At 43.0% G+C, this 15745-nt stretch overlaps 1 protein-coding gene across 40 annotated transcripts in view; it reads right to left on the bottom strand.

The window, feature by feature from the left end:
• Positions 1-15745, bottom strand: part of LPP (LIM domain containing preferred translocation partner in lipoma) — a 760918-nt gene that overhangs the window by 632463 nt on the left and 112710 nt on the right. For 17 of the 40 annotated variants that reach the window (XM_086398886.1, XM_086398829.1, XM_086398759.1 and 14 more), the window contains 2 exons: positions 2551-2706; positions 1855-2043 (listed from right to left, as the gene is read on the bottom strand). The exons of 18 other annotated variants lie outside the window; for them this stretch is intronic. The gene's annotated coding sequence lies outside the window, so the exon portion shown is untranslated. The remainder of the gene's footprint in view (positions 1-1854; positions 2044-2550; positions 2707-15745) is intronic. 5 more of the 40 variants (XM_086398812.1, XM_086398948.1, XM_086398849.1 and 2 more) reach the window with 2 other exon arrangements.

Genomic DNA, 15745 nt, shown 5'->3' with positions numbered 1-15745 from the left:
ACAGTCCTCTACTCATCATTAGCATTGTCTATCTAGCTATCTACTCATTAATTTTTTGCCAAGCAGTGCAGCAGAAAGAACACATGTTTAGGAGACAGGAAGATCAGAGAGGTTCCATCACTTACTAGCTGTGTGACTTGGACAAGTTATTCAGACTCTCTGTGCCTCAGTTTCTTCATCTAACCAATGAGAACAATGATAATAGTACCTAATACTGCCTTGAAGATTGTGATAAAAATTAAATAAGATGATGAATGTAAAACATTATGATAGGGGCCAATACATAATAAGTGCTTATAAAAAAAATAAAAATTCACTAATAATTGAGTGAGACGAAGATAAAATGGCATAATCCAAGAACAATTTCTACCATGGTTTCAATAATATAATAGCTACTCAAAAATAAAAATGATCTTCATGTTCTATGAATTTCCTCTCTGATAGTCTTGAGTTTCACAGCCCTCTCTGATCTAGTCCCTAAACCCCACAGTGGCCAGCACATGCCTTGTACATTAGAGAGATTCAGAGTCAATGATCATATGCTCTTTCTCTGAACTTAGCAAGGAAAGAAAATCTAAGATGCTAAGGTAACTCCTCTGAAAGTTTGGAAGCTTCAGTTGTCCATTTTCACCCCAAATGTTACCTTCAGGGTAAAAATTATTACCCACTGTTAAAGCCTAAAACACACTGAAAAGCATCAATTGACTGTTCTTATTTATTTCTGACACATTTCTCAAGAAATAAAGGAGAAAAATGATTTCTCAGCCTCCATAGTTTTAAATCTTATGTCTTTCTTCTCTACAAAGATCATCACATTACTTAATAAAATCATGTATTTTGCACGGGTCCTCTGCAGATGTTAGTCACAGGGCTTTCCTAAGTCTGTCACTAATGTGCAAGAGAGAGGAGGTAGAAAGGGGAAGAAAGAGAGGTACAGAGAGAGAGAGAGGTTGGAAACACAAGAAATGGAGGATATTTGATATTAACAGAAAATTCATATGGCAGAACTGCTTTAACCAGGACACCAAAGGAAAAACAGCTATAAGAATGCATCATTAAATTGGGAAGAAAGAAAAAAAATTGTATGTGTGTACGTGTGTGTGTGCCCATGTATGTGTATATGGATGTGTGTGCATGCATGCATGAACATTTATGTAAAAGACCTAGGGCCAGACCACAGGGCAGGAAAAACAGTGCCCATACCAGGGCTTCTGGGCAATGTGTGAAGGGTCATGATGCTGCCAGGGCCCTGGGGGCTGGAAGACTGGATTTTCAGCCCAGCTCTGCCATCCAACTTTCCCATCTGGAACAAATTGCCATTCCTCAGTCTCCCACTCTCAAAATGGAGCCCTCGCCAGACTGGTTTGAGAGCTCAGTAACAAAAGAGATGTGAACATGTTGTGGAAACATCTGTACAAACATAAATGGGCCTTACTATCCATTTATTACAATGCCGAGGAGAGAGACTTTTCATCTGAGCCACTGTGCCTCACAAGTGGAATCTATTCCCATCCCAGCCCGCTTTTAGCACAGAAAGAAGGGATGTAGACAGTTTTCCAGAGAGGCAATGCTTTTTAATTTCTCTATTATTTCCAAAACAAAAAAGCAAAAACCTTCCCCCTCTTTTGTTTTTCCAAATAAAAATTAATTATAACCCTAACTTGCTAATAAATGCAGGCTGGAGCTGTCCTTAAGTAAAAGCTTTTGATAACAAATTGCCTGCACTAACTGCTATTTTACTGCTGAATTTTTTATTGTTGCTTAAGCATAGCAATTATGCTAATAAGCCTGGGAGGATGGTACATTGAGTATTGAATCTGACAGATAAAATACTCAATAAAATGCTAATCTCACCTGAAAACTGGAATCAGACAGCCTTATTAGTATTTATGGATATGGCATCTTAAACATGTTTTGTTTTTTTTTTCTTTTTCAGATAAGTATATATGAAATCAATGTTGTCTCCTAATACAGCCTGCCACTGCTAAGCCTCCGTGTGCTTTAAATTCGAGAAGACGGTTCCTCGCTGCTTCAACCTTCTTCCTGATGGAGAAACAAGAGCTTATTGGTCATCTCTGCCACAGAAAGAATAGGGCAATAAAATGTGTTTCTTCCTGCACCTCCCTTTCTCTCCCCCCGCCCATCTAATCCCCTCAAAAAGGAAAGGTAAGAACTGTCTTTCTGAGCAGAAAGAGAAGGCAGATTTGACAGTAACAAGAACCATTTGTCAAACCATCTGGCTTCTCTCTTCACCTGACAGGAGGGAAGAGTGATGTGTCAGAAAGAACATGGAATTGAGGATTCAAAGAGCTGGCTTTCTCGCCTTGAGTTCTGCCATTTCCTCCATGGGAGGCCCTAACAGGAAGCAGTGTCCTACACAGGGACCTTCTGAGTCCACAGTTCAAGTCCTTTTGAGAAATGAGTCTCTACGGGGGACACAAAAAAATGGGGGCCAGAGCCCCAGTGTATGTGAAGAGCGAAATATTATAAGCCAAGGTAGACACATCAGGGGAATGTGAGATTCTTGAACTTGTTACATTTACATGGTACCTCCGTATTATGTATCCTCAGGATATGTTTAAACTGGTCCAGGCTTAAATTCAGAGATCTCAGACACCAAATACAAACAGTAAGCAAGACTGGATGGTCTACCAACTGTTCTCAGGAATTTTACTGGTTCTCTTCTTTAGGATCAATACATTAACTCTGGAAAGGAACAAAGAAGAGAAGTCAGCTTCCTATTTCAAGCAGCATAAACTAATGCTGAATATCGCAATATTATTTATGAAAAAAATCCTTTCCTCCTTTATTTCCATAAGAACCACATAAGGCAGGAAAGAGAAAATTCTCTTCTCCAGAGGCTGCCGTAGATAAGAAAATTAAGAATCAGAGAGGATTTCCTCACCCAGTCAGAGCACGTGGGTTCTGGGGTCAGGACGAATAGTTTTGCCTTCTGACTAATTCCAGCCTGCCACTAAGCACATGCGGGTCTTCTGGGTCTTGGGCCCGTTGACTCACCCCAAACTCAAATACCCAAGCTACGAGTCACTGCTGGACAGAAGAGGCAGTGAGCAGGAACCTCAACACCCACAGCCGCCATGCCAGCGCCTTCGCCCACCACCTTCAAGGTTTCCAAAAGCTGACACCCCTTCCAGAAGTCTCTATCTCCCCTTGTTAGGTCATAGGCATGGACAAATCTGGCTTTCATGGCATGCAGGAATGTGACAGGTTGTGACAAAACTGGGCACAGATCCCAGGACTCAAAAATTCACTCTAGGGCCTTACAGAATTACTGTACTCTATAATCCCCCGTTTCTTCCTTTGGGCCCTTTCACCTTTCCAAGACCAAAGAGGTCCCTTGACCATTAGCAGAAAGGAGAGGGAGAGAAAATGGGCTCTAAAGAGTCAGGGTTGAATACAACTTAGAATCCTCAAGCCCCTTTCTTCAGCAAATCTTCACAATGCAGACAAAGCTGTGGTGATTTTTATTATCCCCGTTTTGCAGATGAAGAAATAAAGGACTAGAAGTTCATAGATTCCTCGCAGATAACACAAAAGCTCGGTGATCCTCAGCCCAGAGCTGGGGAAATGCCAGTACAGGTAGGTGGTCAGCCCAAGGCAAGGTAGTGCCACACAATCAGTAGAGTCTACAATCGTTAATCACAATGTTCCAAGACACACCACCTCCAAATAAGAGAAAATGCTGGCATCACTTTAATATTAGTGATCCACACCACCCAAGGGAGCTGACCAACTCGTCATTTTCCCTTCTACTTCACACAGATAGAAATAAAATCCAAGTCCAGACACCCCTTTATCTTTATTGTACCAGAACCAACACTGCAATTTTCAAAGCAACATCACAACAAATTCATCATGTAGGGATCACTATCTTCCAATTTTCAGGAGGAAAAAGCCAAGCACTAAGAAGTATATTCACTCGACCAATTCTCAGAGGTCTCTGAAAACAGGACCAGCACTCAGATCCATGCCCCCTGTTCTTTCCACTTGATTAAGCCACCTCTGAATTGCCAGGGCTGCCATCTCTTTAGTAAACAACCTCGGCAGAAAGTCAGTTCTGAACTGAGACATCTCCCAACAGAGTAACGATTCGAGTCATACTTCGAGGAATAATTTCTGGGAAAGCAGAGGAGGTGATGCTATCAAACAGTGAAACTCAAAACTCCTACTCACTACCTACCGGGGAGGGAGCAGGAAACGGGGCCGAGGCCCCTTCCCTCCGTGCTCCCCTTGCCCATTTCTGTCACTTACAGTCATTACTAAACTTAGCACTTTAAGCAAATGAAAGATATTTCCTAGCGGCATAGCCTTGGGTAAGTCCCCAGTCTCTTTGGTCCTATTACTGATACACAGTCAAGCACATACGCACACACACAGGTGCACATATACACACCTAAGACCACCCCTTCCTTCCCTTAGTGGGATGGTGACAACAGAAAGCCCCTGTTTTATTTACCCTGCACAGCCCTGCAGGAACACCCTAATTGTTCATGCAGTGTCCCCAGCCTCTGCACCCAACACGCTGACCAGAACCCTCCACTACCTCCTTCCTTGGGCCTCCCAATTTCCAGCCTCCTTCTGCTAAGCCCCGCTTCCCAATCCTCACCTGCCACTCTCCTCTGTTAGGTCTGGTCACTTCTTCCCTGCACAAGCACTAACTTCTTTCCCCATCACCAACTGCAACATTCCCCTCACACCCGAAATCCATGTTCCTCTAAATGAAATACTGCCAGACCTTCAACCAATGAAAGCTCTTCAAACACCCTCCACCAGAATAGCTGCATTTCTCCACATGCTCTTGATTTTGTATCCTACTAAAATCAGCACCTCTATAACTAAGTCTATTTCATAAGTGAGAAAAAGGTTTTGTGCCCAGAATACAAGAAGTATGGCACTACAAGGACCTTCAGTCAAACCCCCAAGGACACTGCCCCAAACTGGAGAAACTGCGGCAGTGGGGAGTCAGTCCCCGGGTCAGACACTAAGAAACACCACCATGCTGGGTCTTATACAAATGTTCTCCAATCTTTACAACTTAGCATGCAAGGTATATTCAATCCCCAATAAAACCCATTTACCGGGACTCAGAGAGATTTAGTGTTAATAACTCAGCCCCACTAGAGTTGTGTGTGTGTGTGTGTGTGTGTGTGTGTGTGCACGCGCGCACGCGCGCTCAGTCATGTCTGAGTCTTTGTGACCCCATAGACTTTGTAGCCCACCAGGTTCTTCAGTCCATGGGATTTTCCAGACAAGAATACTAGAGTGGGTTGCCATTTCCTTGTCCAGGGGATCTTTCTGACCCAGGGATTGAACCTGCATCTTCTGTGTCTTTTGCATTGCAGGCGAATTCTTTACCAAGTGCGGCACATACTATCCTAATTCACAAGGCTACTGGAGCTCAGGTTTATAAACAAATCCGTACAATTTCACTGAGATTCTCTGTTATTGAGCAGGGTCTAGTGCTCTGCCAGATGCTTTGTGAAAATAATCTTGGGTAACGTACAAAAAACCCTGCCCAGTAATTCTTAGTGTCCCATTTTACAGATCTGAAAACTAAAGCCAAATACCAAACAATATGTGTCTGGCACATTTAGGACTAGAATCAGGGGTCTCTGACTTGCTCTTTTTCTCTTTCCTCTGCATCACACATCTTCTTTATACCTAAAGTCTCTGTCTGTAGTGTGTTAAACATAATGGGTTTTTCTATGCATGGGTCACTAGAAGCAACCTTCAGCAGTCCATGCAGAATCTGCGCTGCAAGTCAGCAAAAGGTGCTTCACAAGCAGCGATCTAGTTCAGATCACAACAGTGATGGTGGAAGGTGGATTTTTGGAGCATGCCATGTGAGCACAGGCTGACCCTGGACTGTTCCCAAGGGTCAAAGTCACTCAGCTTCACAAATGCACATGCTGGCTTGTCCACCATCCTTGTAGCAGGGGCAACTGCAGTGTATTGTTCAAGAATTTTCATGGTCAGACTCAGAAATCCAGAGGTCATCAAGTACACCTCCTCTTCAAAAGGAAAATTTTCCAATAGAAGGATTTGATAGCCCCAAGAACTTGAGGACTAGAAGAAGAGATGGTGCATCTTGACCTAATCTCACTGGAATGTCACCAGCATCTTAGGTAGATATCACCTTTGCCTCTGGGAAAGCAGGATTAAGAAGGCGCCAGGGAAAAGTTGATAGCTGCTCTTAAAAGCTATAGGCCCCTAAATCAGTTCCCAGGAGACCTTCTAATTTCTTGGGTTAACTGTAGGTAACCTTCCAATCCCTCAGGCCTCCTTAGTAAGTCAATTTAACACACATTTACAGAGTACGTAAACATGCCAGCTACTGAGTTATGCTCCAAAGGCTGAGAGATACCTGCCTTCTGCAGATCAGAGCTCAGAAACACATATCACCCATTAAAAAACAAGATGGTTTGAGAAAGAGTCTCTGAAAATACAAACCATGGGATGGTGGACGTAGGAGGAAAGAGACCGATTCTTAATGGAAAAGCTGATGTTTCTGAGAAGGTGGAATTTGAGCTGGGTATGGAGGGATGTTGGCTTCCCTAGTAGCTCATATGGTAAAGAATCTGCCTGCAATGCAGGAGTCATAGGAGACACAGGTTCTATCCCTGGGTCGGTAAGATCCCCTGGAGGAGGGCATGATTCTGTTCTGCAGATGCGATTCTGTCCTGTAGAATCCCATGGACAGAGGAGCTTGGTGTGCTACAGTCCACAGGCTTGCAGACACAACTAAAGCAACTTAATACATGAGCATGCATGCTTGAATCACTGTACTGAAGCCCTTTGCTGTACATCTGCAATACTGTAAGTCAATTATACTTCAATTAGAAAATATATAAATCAAATATGGCACTGCAGCTTCAAGTGACTGTTTCAATTATGAAAGTCTTGGCACTATTTTGAAAATACAAGAAATGTAAACTTCATATGAATAATTTTTGAGTTTCTTCTTGGGAGAAAAAAAGGATGAGGGAGTAGGAAGAGGTTTGGTAAGTGGTGGAAAGTGTCTCAAACTCACCCACTCCCTGCATTCTCACTCTTAAAATACATTTCAAGCTCCTCGAGTCCCTTGGACTGCAAGGAGATCCAACCAGTCCATCCTAAAGGAGATCAGTCCTGGGTGTTCATTGGAAGGACTGATGTTGAAGCTGAAACTCCAATACTTTGGCCACCTGATGAGAAGAGCTGACTCATTTGAACAGACCCTGATGCTGCGAAAGATTGAGGGCAGGAGGAGAAGAGGAGGACGGAGAATGAGATGGTTGGATGGCATCACTGACTCAATGGACATGGGTTTGGGTGGACTCCAGGAGTTTGTGATGGACAGGGAGGCCTGGCGTGCTGCGGTTCATGGGGTCGCAAAGAGTTGAACACGACTGAGTGACTGAACTGAACTACTCAGATTACTAAAAAGTGTGTATTCACTCATTGACTCATATTAATCCACTGCCTATTTCACAATCCACTCTACATGTCTCCATAATCCATCCTACATGTCTCCATATTTTTATCCATAAATATGTAAGATTTTTAAATGTTTTATTAAATACAAATGTCTCCCTGCTAAGAGAAATGAGAGCAACATTTACTGAATGTGCAAGGTGTTCTTTTAGGACCCTCACGTGCAGTATTTCAGAGTCTTTCTCTGTTCTATCATTATACGTGTGCATGCATGCTCAGTCATGTCCGACTCTTTGCAACCCCATGATCTGTAGCCCACCAGGCTCCTCTGTCTATAGGATTTTCCAGGTAAGAATACTGGAGTGGGTTGCCATTTCCTACTCCAGGGGATCTTCCTGACCCAAGGATGGAACCCACATCTCCTGCGTCTCCTGCCTTGGCAGGCAGATTCTTTACCACTGAACATGGGAAGCCCCGTGTTCCATCATTATCCCCCAGTTTATAGAAGAGAGAGCTGAGTTACAGAAAGTAAGCAACTTGCCTAAGGCCGTGTGGCTACTAAGCAGAGGACTCTGGATTTAAACCCAAACAACCTGACTCCAAAGCCTGCTGGGCTACTACTACTGTGTGTACGACATCACTTGAATCCATCATTTGATTAACTCCAAAAGGTAAATGGCGAGGGGACCCTGTTCTGGCTCCTGGTGCACATGGCTTCCTTTCAAAGGCTCTAAATCACCTGTCAAAAAAAACAGTCTAGAATTATACCAGGAATCAGGATAAAGTCAGCAGATCCTAGACTCTGGATACTGGTTTGTCGGTTTTATTTTGTTTGTTTGTTTGTTTTTTGATAAATGATTTCTATTTCCTCATCTCTCACTTCCGGCATGTCTGCTGATTTTCAGTTTCCTCAGAATTACTGGCAGTTCTTCCATGGTCACCTCAGCCATTCTCCATATCCTGAGACATAGCATGCATGGTCCATGAGCTCTGAAATCATTTGGTAGAGCAGACTGCTCTCTTGCAACATCCTTTTCCGTGGACATCAATTTCTTCTTAATGACATCGATTCTACACTTCCAAGCTTACAGATCATCCCCCTTCCCTGGATAGAGACGACTGACAGAGGCAGAAACAGTCACCCAGCTCAGTTTTCTCTCTGTCATCTAGGCCGTTACGTCACCCTCCCCAGGTTACAGAATGCCAGGTGTCTCCACTAAAGGACCCCCTCCCCTGGAGCCCATTCTAATCCCATCCCTGCCCAGAAAGGAACTGAAAATGAAAGGCTGTGATTGGCTGCCAATTACATCATTGCTCTACAGGCCTGACTGAACTCTTAATTAATTGAATGCCACTTTACTTCCGTAACAGACTCCATGGACAAATAAATAACCACAAAGAGAACAACATAGGGTGAAGGCAGTAATAAACCAGAGCCTCTGGCTCAGGTTAGAAAAAGGAACCATTTGCTGGGGTCACCTGTCATTAAGAAAGATTTGGTCACCAGGTGAGGACACACAGTTTTCTATATTAAATTAGAGAAGTGATTCAAAGGGGACTGGTTTCAGCTGACAAGAGCAAAGAGAAAATCAATTTCAGGTTGCCAGGACAACTAGACTTTCCCTGCAAGAATAAATTTGAAAAAGCTCTAAAATCTGACAACTAAATGTTTCCTCACATTACATCATATCCCTAAAACGTGTGTTGAACCAGTGAGATAACCAAGCCTGCTAATTACTTTCTACAACATCCATAAGACACAGGGTTGATGGTCTTGGCTCCAGTCTGGCTTTCTTCTCGCAGTCCCGCTCAGTACCTCAGCTTTATAGTGAATGAGGACTATGTGCTTCTCCAAATAAATCTGAAGGCTTAACATTGTCAGGTTGTCCTTGGATCCTAAAAAAGGGCAGGTGAGCACCTTTTGAGTACACATCCCCTAAAGACAACCTGACCTTCAAGGACTTGCCTCAACTCAGGGCACTTGTATTATTGTGCTTAGCATTTCTGTATTACTTTACATTTGCAGAGTGCCTTCCAGTGACTGAGATGGACACCCATGTTCCTTGTCATATAATTCACCAACTACCCCTTCCAAAGAAGGGGTTCAAAGTCATAGAATCATCCTTAACACAATGTTAGATCTAAAGGGGCTTGGGAGACAAACGCTGTTTTACCAGAGACTGAATCCAAGACCCATATAGGCAAAGTGACAGCTCAAGGTCAACACAGATGGTCAACAGCCGAGTCAGGACTGGAATCCAGGTCTTTTGATAATGGCTTCTATGCAATTTCTTTAAATAGCTGCCATCATTCCACCTCTGCCTGAGAGACTCTGGGAGCTGAAGTTAAGTCCACTTGATCTCCTATTAATCCTCATGAGGCAATGACCCCAAATGGCCTTATCCCAGGAGTTCAAAGTCCTGACCCCAGAGCCAATAATATCTGATGAGATGAGCCTTCTCTATGCATTTATGTTCTCAGAAGGCTGAATATCAACTTACCTCCAGGGGCTATTAAAAACAAGCACAGCTAATAAATCACTGGAAAGCACTTTGCAAATGTAAAGTAATACAGAAATGCTAAGCACAATAATACAAGTGTCCCGAACTGAGGCAGGTCCCTGGAGAGCACAATGACTGCGCTCTCCACCATCCACCAGAGGATGCAGAAGCCATGCCTCGCTCCAGACTTCATTCTCTTTCCTTAGAAAGAAAGAAAGTACACGTGTTAGTTGCTCAGTCATGTCCAACTCTTTGCAACCTCGCAGACTATAGCCCACCAGGCTCATCTGTCCATGGAATTCTCCAGGCAAGAATACTGGACTGGGTAGCCATTCTCTTCTCCAGGCATTTTCCCAACCCAGGGATAGAACCCGGCCGGGTCCACTGCACTGCAGGCAGATTCTTAACCATCTGAGACTGCTCCCTAATTGTCAAATATGCCTCTGGATGTAACTGTCTTACGATGATACACGAGAAAGCACTTGCTATCAATTCGTATGGTCAGAGAGTTTTGCTAAGTTTGGAGAAACACCTACAGGAGATCAGAATCAAACAGATGGAAAAGTAAATGTCAAGCTGTCCCTCACTGGTGATAAACCAAGTAAACTATGAAAAACAATGAGCCCATTTGAAGGTGCTTTCAGGGGGTTCAGGCTTAAGAGCCAATTTTGAATCTGGTGGCAGGTCAGAAGAATAAAGCACACCCTCAAGGGCTCTGGCTGCAGGTGCCAATGGGAGAAAGAGGTGAGGACAGAGCATTCCTTCCATTCAATACCTGGTCCTTGACTCTTGTTAGCAAGGTGAGCAGAAAAGAGTAGGAGAGGGAACCAGGGGTGAGTAGAGTAACTCAGACATCAAAAGCTGGTATCGGACTGAGACGAGCTGGTGTCTGAGAGACATGACTTCTAACTCTGACCCTGCCATCATATGCTTTGTGATGCTGGGCAAGTTACTTAAACCTCTCTAAGCCTCAGTTTCCTCATATATTCAACATATATAATACTACTACCTACTGCACGGGCTGGCTTTGAGGATTGTTCAGCCGCTTAGCTGTGTCTGATTCTTTGCAACCCTATGGACTGTAGCCCGCCAGGTTCCTCTGTCTGCGGCATTTTCCCAGCAAGAATACTGGAGTGGGTTGCCATTTCCTCCTCCAGGGGCTGTGAGGATTAAATGAAAGGAAATATGGGGGGAAATTTACCCAGTGCCTGACATTTAGAACATGTGCAATAAATGTGAGTTGTCATGCTAACCAGAGAGGCTGGAGGCTGGAAGCTAGCACAGAAAAAAAGGCAAAAAGTAAAACATAAAGTTAGAGGTAAAGATCATGGGAACAGAGAAAAGAAGCTCAATCTTACCAGTTCTACTTTGTATCCACTAGGGAGTTATCAGGATCACATTCCTGAGTTTTAAATTTAGGGGTGAATGACAATAATTTAGAAATGGTCAAGCATCTGAAAACCTCAGACTTGAGTGGAAATCCAGGAACACTTGAAAATTCAACCACCTGGTCAATGTAGAGGTCCGTTCTCGGCATTTGAGCCATTAAAATCCAGGACTGAGTGGTAAATGTGGCTCCAAGATTCTCATCCCAAAACAAGAAACGAATTTTAGTTTTTGTAAAATGCTTCCCCCCTACCCCCAGTTCATTTAACATACTTTATAGCACACATGGACACAGTCCATACCACCAAGAGAAGTAAGAAATGGGCACGAGAACCATGAAATTGGGACTTCCCTGGCGGACCAGCAGTTAAGACTCTGTTCTTCTGCTGTAGGGTGTGCAGATTCAATCCCTGATCAAGAACTAGGATCCCACATGCTGCGGTCAAAAAAAAAAAAAAGAACCATGAAATTAAAGAGTAGTCCCATTAAGTCAAGCCCAGATAAAGAGACATGAGACTTAGAAGAAGCAAAACAAACTAAATTTACTGAGCTTCTATTCTGCCAAAGATGCATAAGAATTAAGAGAGGAGAGGATCAAGGAAGATTTTCTGGAAGAAGTCCCTTTGAGCTGATCATCTGCTGGGGCACCTAGAATTTGGGGCCACATCCTTTTCTTCAGCAAGATCGTGACAATGCAGTGCCACTGGATGAGGAACCAAAAGCCCCACAACCACTGGTCTTCCTTCCCTCCAGGTTCCAATCTGCAACACGAGCAACTACCCACCACTCCACTAACAGAGAAGCAGAAGCACAGGGAAGCTAGGGAGGGAGCTCGAAGTTGGAATTAAGCCAGCATCAAGGCTCAATGCACCCGCAGGTACAAAGCAAAGCAGACATGAAAAGGAGACGAAAAAAGGGATCAGAAGAAAATATGGGCTTCCTGGTAAAACAGAGTGAGAGAATAAAGGGTCAGGTTATGAAGAGAGGAAAAAGAAATGAGAGACAAGAGAAAGAGAAGGAGGAAAGGACGAAAGGAAAGAGCTGGTGTGTTGTTTGTTTGTAGTGTTTATTTCTGTAACCATACTTCTGCCACGTCATTTTAAAAAAAAAATCATACTTGGGTTAAATCATTTAGATGTTAGCTTGAGAGAACTTTGTTTTATTCTCTGACCAGCATTGAGAAGAGTTCCTGGAATATAGTAGGTGCTGAATAAATATTTACTGATTGAATGAATAATGCTCAGCTACAGTGGGTCACTGTTGCTGAGAAGAAAGAGGCTTTGAAAGTCACCAAGAAAAATAGCAAGATTCTGTTTATACTTCAGTTCACTTGCTTTCATAGGTGGGAGGACACAGGTGAAAACAAAGTTAGTGCAGGGCTCCAGGGGGCAGTCACCGTATGATCACCAAATTTCAATCAGACTGACCCACACCCGAGGACAAAGGAAAGGTAGGCCATTCCCTGGATGAAATTCATCTGAATCGGATGGTTCAAAGCCAAGATGAACCCTGGCCATTTCACTGTCTCCTTTGGAGAAAGGTGCCATTTCCCACTGCTTGAGAATATCAATGCTCTGGAAGTAAAATTGAGGTGACTAGACTTCCCTTGTAGCTTAGTTGGTAAACAATCTGCCTGCAATGCGGGAGACCAGGGTTCGATCCCTGGGCCGGGAAAATTCCCTGGAGAAGGAAATGGCAATCCACTCCAGTATCCTTGCCTGGAGAATCCCATGGACAGAGGAGTCTGGCAGACTACAGTCCGTGGGTTCGCAAGAGTTGGACACGACTTAGCAACTAAACCACCACCACCACAAACTTCATAAATGAAATTAGTTGAGAAAAAGGACAGGATCTAGAAAGGACTAGATTTAAGCACTGAATTGAAGCCTGCCTAGAAGACTTGCCTATCAATTTTCACGGTGTTCCTTCAATCATCCTCTTAACAATTACTGAGAATGATTGAAGGAACACCATGAAGATTGGCTAACTTCCCAACTAGTTCAGAAAGTAACTTCGCCCATAATGAGGAATATAACAGTGACTTGAAGATGGAAACACCAATTACAAAATGATGAAACGAGCTAATAGCAACCACTTCACTCTTCCATCATAAGCTGTATCAGAAGTTTCCATAGCCTGCAAGGTCGGCACTTCTTTCTATGGCTGTGCCAAATCTCAAGAGCCTGTTATTATTTATTACACATGAAGCACTTTCCATCTGCAGAGCGCTTTGGAGTCATGTTTTATTAGTTACTCAGCATTCTTAAATCTAAACACAGCTAAAGCCCTACTGGAGGAGAGGCAAGCCCCATGATTTACTTACTCATCACACTTAATGGGTCTACACAATCCCTCCCAATGACTGGACAAGTTAAGGAAGGGGCAAAGAAAACACTAAAACTGAGAAATCAAATCAATCCAGTTCTTTCTTCAAGGCCGCCTGGCAGGGGGCTATAGTGCTGGGAGTTGCAGCAGGAAAAGGTGCAGAAATGTATATATGACACAGCTCTTGGCCTCAAGGAACTTATGGCCTAGAGCTATCTGAGAGAATCTTTATGCTCCCTTCCAACTTGAAGAGTCTGGGTTTCTACAAAAATATAAATAGGTTTCAAATACCATGTGCAGAACATGTTCTGACATGATCCAAAATTTGAGTAATTAAACAAATACAATTCTGTCCCCAAAAATCAAAAGGAAAGAATATTTTTTCAAAAGGAAAGAAATAAGAAAAATTGAATTATTTCTTCAATTTTCACCTTCCAGACTCAAGATAAGCAGCCCCGAATCATATAAGAGGAAATTTTAGATGAAATGGGGGTTAATAATCTCTTTCAAGAGCAGACAGTCAACCCAAGGAACTTACTCTAAAAAGAAAACATAAATTTAAGAGAAGGATTCTACTCTCATAAAGCCATTTAATAGATGCATAAATTAATACTGATGGAAGTTATAAGTAGTTTGGGTATTTCTCTAAACAATAAAGATGAAAAGACCCTGATGCTGAGAAAGATTGAAGGCAGGAGGAGAAGGGGACAACAGAGGATAAGATGGTTGGATGGCATCACCGACTCAATGGACATGAGTTTGGGTGAACTCCAGGAGTTGGTGATAGACAGGGAGGCCTGGCGTGCTGCAGTTCATGGGATCTCAAAGAGTCGGACACGACTGAGCAACTGAACTGAATTGAAAGATCAAAGTGTTTGGAGGAACTACCTTCTACTTCTATAAGAGACATGAAATAGTCAAGTATAGATGATCATATCACCTGCTAAGAATAACAGAAGATGGATGGATGGATGAGAGGGAAGATGGGGTATTCTCCACACGATTTAAAGTTTAAACCAAGTGGTTTGTGATTCACTTCTAAGGATTAGCATCTAGTAGCAAGCTTGGCACATATTAAATGTTCAATAATTTTTAGCTCTTTGCTGTCTTAAGTAAGTGAAAACATGCAAGCAAGAATGAACAGTCCCAAACAAGAATTCCTCAGTTGTGTTCTCTGTCAAGGTGTCCTAGTTGATAATTCTGTTGTTAAAGTGAACTGACTGTCCCATCACCCTGCTCATTACTGAGACTGATTCATCAAACATTTTGGTTCATGCAATTCACAACTAATTAAAAGCCATCCTCTATCATCCTTTGATGGGGCTTCCCTGATGGCTCAGTGGTAAAGAATTGGCCTACAATGCAGGAGATGCGGGTTTGATCTCTTGGTCGGGAAGATCCCCTAGAGTAGGAAATGGCAACCCACTCTAGTATTCTTACCTGGGGAATCCACGGGCAGAGGAGCCTGGCTACATACAGTCCATGGGGTTACAAAGAGTTGGACACAACTTAGCAACTTGAGCATGGCACCATCCATTGATGAGGGAGGTAGGTGTGTGTGTGTGTGTGTGTGTGTTTATCAATTTACTGGCTAGGCTGAAGCTTCATAAGTCAATATGTTTGAAGCTTCCTAAGAATGTCTAAAGCTTCGTAAGAGCACTAGACAAATCTTTGCTATGCCATCTCTTTACCACGTGCTACTTCAAGTTTTGAGTATCAGTTTGTTCTTAAGTAAAGATATATTCTTTAGCCTTCCACTTCACCTGTGAGGATCTGATGAGTACATAGGTATGGTAAGGGATTAGTCCACGAGGAAGCCCTATAGAAACCTACGTCACATATCGTACTCTCAAAAAAATTAGTCATGGCCAAAAAGTTATTACTGTTTATATGACTGCTCTTCCCTGTGGTTTTCTTACAATAGCACCAAGCATTTGAAGCCATTATAATGGATGATTCCAACTAAAGCAGAAGATACACTGTGCTCAGTTTCCTTAAATAGTCCCTAAATTATTGGTAGAGTCTTTCACGGAGCCCCAGGAGCCTGATTCATTCTTCTACTTTCTACTTCAGCCCCAGTTATGCTTGCTGCCCTGCCA

The sequence above is a fragment of the Bos grunniens genome, chromosome 1, assembly GCF_055505025.1.
Source record: "Bos grunniens cultivar Pamir isolate PY7600 chromosome 1, Bosgru_T2T1.0, whole genome shotgun sequence".
Taxonomy (NCBI): Eukaryota; Metazoa; Chordata; class Mammalia; order Artiodactyla; family Bovidae; genus Bos; species Bos grunniens.
The sequence above is the reverse complement of the archived record's forward strand: the minus strand, read 5'-3'. Positions and strand labels throughout refer to the sequence as shown.